At 48.5% G+C, this 8,347-nt stretch overlaps 3 non-coding genes across 3 annotated transcripts; all 3 read right to left on the bottom strand.

Moving 5' to 3' along the window:
• Positions 1-1,429: 1,429 nt before the first annotated feature.
• Positions 1,430-1,520, bottom strand: trnar-ucu (transfer RNA arginine (anticodon UCU)). Its single transcript is given in 2 exon segments — positions 1,430-1,465; positions 1,484-1,520. It is a non-coding gene; the product is annotated as a tRNA-Arg (tRNA).
• A 1,704-nt stretch (positions 1,521-3,224) lies between these two features.
• trnar-ucu (transfer RNA arginine (anticodon UCU)) lies at positions 3,225-3,315 on the bottom strand. The gene is given in 2 exon segments: positions 3,225-3,260; positions 3,279-3,315. It is a non-coding gene; the product is annotated as a tRNA-Arg (tRNA).
• Positions 3,316-5,018: 1,703 nt separating this feature from the next.
• On the bottom strand, positions 5,019-5,109 carry trnar-ucu (transfer RNA arginine (anticodon UCU)). The gene is given in 2 exon segments: positions 5,019-5,054; positions 5,073-5,109. It is a non-coding gene; the product is annotated as a tRNA-Arg (tRNA).
• Between the last annotated feature and the right edge of the window lie 3,238 nt (positions 5,110-8,347).

Genomic DNA, 8,347 nt, shown 5'->3' with positions numbered 1-8,347 from the left:
CCATTTTCAAAATAAGAAGCAGAATGTGCTCACAGGGCTCCCCAGGTGCGTACAATCCCCCAGGAAATTATATACTAGGCTGCAATTTAGTGCGTATCCTCCACTTGTGTTGCAATCTGACCCAAAGGGCAACACCTTTGAGTTACTAACTTAATCCTGTACCAATGTTTACATATTAGATAACTTTCACCATCTGCTGTCAGAGAAACAATGCACTATGTTTGGCAAAGCACTACGCTATGTACAGAACACACTTATTCCTGGGTAGCTGCTGCCATGCTGGAACAGGCTGGCACACAAAATCAGGCACCTGCAAAACAGTTTATATGTTATTGCTCAACTGTCATAAATTGTAGAATACATGATCTCGATAAATGCTCAGACATTTATCACACAGGGCAAGCCAGCTAAGTGATGAAAGGAACCATAACCGATTTAATGTGCCTTTTCACAATTGCTGGCGCTCTGTGCCACGATCAGCCGTGTTCAGCCAGCATTAATGACACAGGCCGCTTATCTAGAACGGCAACATGAATTGAGCACCATCAGAGTAAACAGACAGTCGCAGTGCGGGGGCTTCTGTAGACTTTCACAAGTATCCGAATTTACTTTTCTCGCTTTAATTCTGTGCTCTCTATATTATCGCTGGATCCAGGGTGGGGGGGGCGTGCTGGGCGTCCCAGGTGCTGCTCTCTTAGACCGAGGTGGAGCCCGAGTGGTAGTCTGAGGTCACCTTCTCTGTGGCACTCGTCACTTCCTTAGTTATTGTCATCATTGCCGCTGCTGGGGAAACTCTCCACTTTAACCGACACGTGGGATAGAAAGCCATGTTGACTTGAGTCTTCAGTTTGCAAGCAAGTGCAATGGGTATGCTTTCCAGCCTGTGCCAGCAGGGTTAGGCAAGATCTTGCAGGCCCATCCCTCCCGACGAGTGTGGTGTATACTCTGTCCGATTCCACCGTCTTGATTTCTGTTGCAGCCACTTTCCATGCTTTGCTCACTCGAGAGGCAGCCAGGTTAAGCGGGCAATAATGCACAAGTAGCTCTGTCTTGCGAATCTTGGAACTGTCCATTGGACGTACACGGCGTGAGTCGTCAAGAAATGTCAAACAAGGAATGCCCACAACGAAGGTGGGATAGAAAGCCACGTGTGCAAAACACAACGGCTTAGTAGTCCATGGCCTTAAGTACAAGGCCAGCTGATCCAGCTGTTCCCGGAGATGCAACTGACACGGAGGGGGACTGGTACAGTGACAGTGGCTAGGAAAAGAAGCAGGGTATGAGGTCTTGATAGTCAAGCAAGGATTTGGGACAAAGTTGGCATTCCAGAAAAGTAAGAAGTGAAGGCGTCAGCGAGGCATTTGACTGCAAGATACCTCTCGCTGTCACGAGGAAGACCAGCAAGCTGTAAGTTTCATGAAGTGAGTACTGACTCTGGTGGGACTCGAACCCACAACCTTTGAATGACCACTGCCCTTTTCACTAGAAGTACAATGCGCTATCCATTGCGCCACAGAGCCCCACAAGACATTTATCGCCATACTGTTCTGCACGCCTACTGATGACGGGGCATCTCAGCGTGCTTGTACAAGTAGCATTTACAGATGTGTTTTTTTAATCCCTGTCTCGCTGATATTGAGACGAAAGGAAATGAATGGTTCTTCTTTTAGATAATGCGACTCATGTTGACTTGACTGTGAGGGGAAGTATTTGTCAGGCACACTGTGTGTTTGTCTGTTTATCTGTGGCTGTCTTTGTGTCTGTGGCAGTCTGTCTGTTTGTGTGTGTCTGTCTGTCTGTCTATCTGTGGCTGTCTGTGTGTCTGTGGCAGACTGTGCTTGTGGCTGTCTGTGTGTGTGTCTGTGGCTTGACCGATGGGGCTGGTTGGAAACATCATCGACCTGGGATTCTCTTCATCACAAATACATCTTACCCTGCCCACATGCCCGAATTGCTTTTCAGCTGGATCACAGCCTCGTCCCAGGTGGGCAAAACCTCCAAAAGTGGTACAAACTCATCCACGTATTGCAGTGTTTCTGGGAAAGCTGGCATAGTGAGTGAGAAAGTCAACCCTGACAGTGTGGCGAGAGACGGGAAGCCACGGAATTTATGCGCTCTGTGATGTCATAGAAGTCAGCTGTGAGAGAGATCTGAGATGTCATCGCTGAACTGGCAGTGAAGGGAGAGGGAGAGGAAGGCAAAGCATGTACGTGGCTTCTCTCGCTGACTGGGCAAGATTGGATGAATGAGAGAGTGCAGAGATGGGAACGCAGTAAATATACAATGGTATTATGCAAATTCTGAATCGATTTATAATGTATATTCATGATTTCTTGATTGAGAGAGTTCTGTTTCTTAAGGTTAAACTTGTTTGCACATTGAATATTTAATTGCTGTGTGTGTGTGTGTGTGTGTGTGTCACTAGAAGTCCAGCACACTATCCATTGTGGTACAGAACCACTAAACTGTACGACGAAGATACTCTTCTGCATGCCTGCAGATGACCAGGCGTCTCAGCGTGATTTGACAAGTAGCATTCACAGCTGTGTTTTTTAAATCCCTGTCTCACTGATATTGAGACGGATGGAAATGATGGGTTCTTCTATTTGGTACAAGCGGCTCATGTTGACTTGAGTCTTCAGCTTGCAAGCAAGTGCAATGGGTATGCTTTCCAGCCCGTGCCAGCAGGGTTAGGCAAGATCTTGCAGGCCCATCCCTCCCGACGAGTGTGGTGTATACTCTGTCCAATTCCACCGTCTTGATTTCTGTTGCAGCCACTTTCCATGCTTTGCTCACTCGAGAGGCAGCCAGGTTAAGCGGGCAATAATGCACAAGTAGCTCTGTCTTGCGAATCTTGGAACTGTCCATTGGACGTACACGGCGTGAGTCGTCAAGAAATGTCAAACAAGGAATGCCCACAACGAAGGTGGGATAGAAAGCCACGTGTGCAAAACACAACGGCTTAGTAGTCCATGGCCTTAAGTACAAGGCCAGCTGATCCAGCTGTTCCCGGAGATGCAACTGACACGGAGGGGGACTGGTACAGTGACAGTGGCTAGGAAAAGAAGCAGGGTATGAGGTCTTGATAGTCAAGCAAGGATTTGGGACAAAGTTGGCATTCCAGAAAAGTAAGAAGTGAAGGCGTCAGCGAGGCATTTGACTGCAAGATACCTCTCGCTGTCACGAGGAAGACCAGCAAGCTGTTAGTTTCATGAAGTGAGTACTGACTCTGGTGGGACTCGAACCCACAACCTTTGAATGACCACTGCCCTTTTCACTAGAAGTACAATGCACTATCCATTGCGCCACAGAGCCCACAAGACATTTATCGCCATACTGTTCTGCACGCCTACTGATGACGGGGCATCTCAGCGTGCTTGTACAAGTAGCATTTACAGATGTGTTTTTTTAATCCCTGTCTCGCTGATATTGAGACGAAAGGAAATGAATGGTTCTTCTTTTAGATAATGCGACTCATGTTGACTTGACTGTGAGGGGAAGTATTTGTCAGGCACACTGTGTGTTTGTCTGTTTATCTGTGGCTGTCTTTGTGTCTGTGGCAGTCTGTCTGTTTGTGTGTGTCTGTCTGTCTGTCTATCTGTGGCTGTCTGTGTGTCTGTGGCAGACTGTGCTTGTGGCTGTCTGTGTGTGTGTCTGTGGCTTGACCGATGGGGCTGGTTGGAAACATCATCGACCTGGGATTCTCTTCATCACAAATACATCTTACCCTGCCCACATGCCCGAATTGCTTTTCAGCTGGATCACAGCCTCGTCCCAGGTGGGCAAAACCTCCAAAAGTGGTACAAACTCATCCACGTATTGCAGTGTTTCTGGGAAAGCTGGCATAGTGAGTGAGAAAGTCAACCCTGACAGTGTGGCGAGAGACGGGAAGCCACGGAATTTATGCGCTCTGTGATGTCATAGAAGTCAGCTGTGAGAGAGATCTGAGATGTCATCGCTGAACTGGCAGTGAAGGGAGAGGGAGAGGAAGGCAAAGCATGTACGTGGCTTCTCTCGCTGACTGGGCAAGATTGGATGAATGAGAGAGTGCAGAGATGGGAACGCAGTAAATATACAATGGTATTATGCAAATTCTGAATCGATTTATAATGTATATTCATGATTTCTTGATTGAGAGAGTTCTGTTTCTTAAGGTTAAACTTGTTTGCACATTGAATATTTAATTGCTGTGTGTGTGTGTGTGTGTGTGTGTCACTAGAAGTCCAGCACACTATCCATTGTGGTACAGAACCACTAAACTGTACGACGAAGATACTCTTCTGCATGCCTGCAGATGACCAGGCGTCTCAGCGTGATTTGACAAGTAGCATTCACAGCTGTGTTTTTTAAATCCCTGTCTCACTGATATTGAGACGGATGGAAATGATGGGTTCTTCTATTTGGTACAAGCGGCTCATGTTGACTTGAGTCTTCAGCTTGCAAGCAAGTGCAATGGGTATGCTTTCCAGCCCGTGCCAGCAGGGTTAGGCAAGATCTTGCAGGCCCATCCCTCCCGACGAGTGTGGTGTATACTCTGTCCAATTCCACCGTCTTGATTTCTGTTGCAGCCACTTTCCATGCTTTGCTCACTCGAGAGGCAGCCAGGTTAAGCGGGCAATAATGCACAAGTAGCTCTGTCTTGCGAATCTTGGAACTGTCCATTGGACGTACACGGCGTGAGTCGTCAAGAAATGTCAAACAAGGAATGCCCACAACGAAGGTGGGATAGAAAGCCACGTGTGCAAAACACAACGGCTTAGTAGTCCATGGCCTTAAGTACAAGGCCAGCTGATCCAGCTGTTCCCGGAGATGCAACTGACACGGAGGGGGACTGGTACAGTGACAGTGGCTAGGAAAAGAAGCAGGGTATGAGGTCTTGATAGTCAAGCAAGGATTTGGGACAAAGTTGGCATTCCAGAAAAGTAAGAAGTGAAGGCGTCAGCGAGGCATTTGACTGCAAGATACCTCTCGCTGTCACGAGGAAGACCAGCAAGCTGTTAGTTTCATGAAGTGAGTACTGACTCTGGTGGGACTCGAACCCACAACCTTTGAATGACCACTGCCCTTTTCACTAGAAGTACAATGCACTATCCATTGCGCCACAGAGCCCACAAGACATTTATCGCCATACTGTTCTGCACGCCTACTGATGACGGGGCATCTCAGCGTGCTTGTACAAGTAGCATTTACAGATGTGTTTTTTTAATCCCTGTCTCGCTGATATTGAGACGAAAGGAAATGAATGGTTCTTCTTTTAGATAATGCGACTCATGTTGACTTGACTGTGAGGGGAAGTATTTGTCAGGCACACTGTGTGTTTGTCTGTTTATCTGTGGCTGTCTTTGTGTCTGTGGCAGTCTGTCTGTGTGTGTCTGTCTGTCTGTCTGTCTATCTGTGGCTGTCTGTGTGTCTGTGGCAGACTGTGCTTGTGGCTGTCTGTGTGTGTGTCTGTGGCTTGACCGATGGGGCTGGTTGGAAACATCATCGACCTGGGATTCTCTTCATCACAAATACATCTTACCCTGCCCACATGCCCGAATTGCTTTTCAGCTGGATCACAGCCTCGCCCCAGGTGGGCAAAACCTCCAAAAGTGGTACAAACTCATCCACGTATTGCAGTGTTTCTGGGAAAGCTGGCATAGTGAGTGAGAAAGTCAACCCTGACAGTGTGGCGAGAGACAGGAAGCCACGGAATTTATGCGCTCTGTGATGTCAGTGCAGTGTTTGCAGTGTTTCTGGGAAATACTGTTTATTTGGTTTAGTATTTTACATTTACATTAAATAAAAACAATTCAAATTTTTTAATGCTCATGATTAAAATCATTAAAATATCAATCCTTAAAATCACTTAAAATTTTTAAAATCTGTGATTTTAACAAAGAACAAGACAATTAACTTCAAAATAAACGTGCCCAAAACAACAAAACAAACATGATAAAAGCAAAAACTGCTCACCAACATAAAGGTCAAATACATTGAAAATAACTGAAATTGCATTGGACAAAATACAGAAACAATTAAAAAGGTAAAAATAAAAAACAAACAAAAAAAAGTCCAATGCATTTAAAATTAAATCCAAAACGGTCAATGTATTTGACAAAAGAATATATCAAAACTAAATCAAAAGACCCTAAACAATGTGGTTTAAAAACAACTAAATCTTTAAAAACAATTAAGATTCATTTTTAAAATCTTTTTTAAAAACAATCATCCATAAAATCTTTAAAAGATCTTGGACTCGGGCTCCAGCAGGGGGAACTGACCGTCCCCGGAGGTGGGTCCCATCATGGGATCCTGAGCTCCCCCAGATCTTGTATGTGCCAGTTCTTATAGGCTTCCTCCTTTCCCCTCTGATGGACCTCCAGATTGACATAGTCTCTTACGAACACCATGCCCCTCCGCGCGATGACGATCGGGTCCAGCTCCTGCTTGTTGAACAGACAGATGTTCCGTCCCTCCCACAGTGCCTGCTTCACTGCGCAGACGACACGCCACCAGCACCTCAGGGTGGATGATGATATTCCCCTGGCCGGACCGTACAGGATCTGCTGGGCGGTCGCCCGCACAGGAACGGCAAACCTGTGGAGGAACGGAGAAAACAGGAGCCAGACCCTGTGGGTGGAGGGGCACTCACTAAAGATGTGAGCCTCCGTCTCCTTCCCCAGGCAACCCTTATAGGGGCAGGTGTCATAAGGAGCTATGCCCCTTCTGTGCATGAACACTCGGGTGGGGAGACACCGACTCACAGCCATCCAGGAGACATCTTTCTGCGTATTCGTGAGGCAAACATGCGTAGCGTTAGCCCAGATAAACCGGCAGGTTTCGCGAGGGAAATCTTCTATCCGGCTGGTCTCCTGGGTAGATCTCATCTGGCTACAGATGGTCTTATAATCCCAGGAGGCCAGCACGACTTTATGGAGGCCTACTTCGAGCGCAAAGGCTCGGAGCGCCCTGTAGAACGGCGGGGGATCCCACGAGTGCGGCCTGGTGTTATTCATGGCGCAGAGGCCGAATGGTCTCAGGCTGCTGGCAAAATAAAAGCGGTTCATGAAACTCACTTTCTTGCCAGCAGCCTGGATGTTCTTGACCACATAGGCCAGCCCCTGCGCCTTTATCAGCCGCACAACGTCCGGGACCCCCCTGCCTCCATCCAGGGTACCCTTCACCATCTGCACTCTTTTCAGCCTCTCCATTTTGCTCCCCCAGACAAACCGGAATATAATTCGGGTCACTAATTTTGCGATGACCTTGTCTGGGGGGAAGATCATTCCTACGTAGAGGAGTATCGGGAAGAGGATGGCCTTTACGACCAGCACCTTACCAGCCATCGTCAAGGTCCTTGTGCTCCAGCCGTGGATCTTCCTTTGGACCTTCGCTATGGCCTCCTCCCAGCTCCGGGTGCCCGTGTTGGTCCCGTCGATCGTGATCCCCAGAACCTTGATAGACGGCTTCACAGGGAACACGGTCGGCGGGCCCCGGCCGACAGGCCATGCCCTGGAGAGGTAGACCTCGCTCTTGGCCTTGTTCACAGCGGCCCCCGTCGCCCTGCAGAAGCCGTCCAGCAGTTCCTCGACCCTGGCCACGGACGGAGCGTCCGTGCAAACCACGGCCACGTCGTCCATATAGGCCAGGGCCTTCAGTTGCTCTCCGCCGGAACCTGGGAGATGGAAACCTGTCACCCGGACGTCCCGGCGGATCGCCTGCATGAACAGCTCCAAGCAGAGGACGTACAGCAGGGCCGACAGGGGACAACCCTGCCGGACCCCCGACCTGACCGGAAATGGTTCGGTCAGGTGGCGGTTCACAAGGACCCTGCTGCTTAGGCCGCTGTAGATGATCTTAACCCACTTCCTCAGGCCAAGAGCGAGACCCATCCTCTCCATGACGAGCTGCAGGTATTCGTGGCCCACTCTGTCGAAGGCTTTCTCCTGGTCCAAGCTGATTAGGACCAGGGGAAGCCCTCTCTCGTTCGAGTAGGCCACGACATCCCTGAGCAGCATGGCGATGTCGGCCGCCGATCTCCCCGTGTGTTTCTGGGAAAGCTGGCATAGTGAGTGAGAAAGTCAACCCTGACAGTGTGGCGAGAGACGGGAAGCCACGGAATTTATGCGCTCTGTGATGTCATAGAAGTCAGCTGTGAGAGAGATCTGAGATGTCATCGCTGAACTGGCAGTAAAGGGAGAAGGAGAGGAATGCAAAGCATGTACGTGGCTTCTCTCGCTGACTGGGCAAGATTGGATGAATGAGAGAGTGCAGAGATGGGAACGCAGTAAATATACAATGGTATTATGCAAATTCTGAATCGATTTATAATGTATATTCATGATTTCTTGATTGAGAGAGTTCT

Source organism: Amia ocellicauda, chromosome 13 (genome assembly GCF_036373705.1).
Source record: "Amia ocellicauda isolate fAmiCal2 chromosome 13, fAmiCal2.hap1, whole genome shotgun sequence".
NCBI lineage: Eukaryota > Metazoa > Chordata > Actinopteri > Amiiformes > Amiidae > Amia > Amia ocellicauda.
Note: the sequence above shows the minus strand (reverse complement) of the source record. Positions and strands in the feature narration are given on the sequence as shown.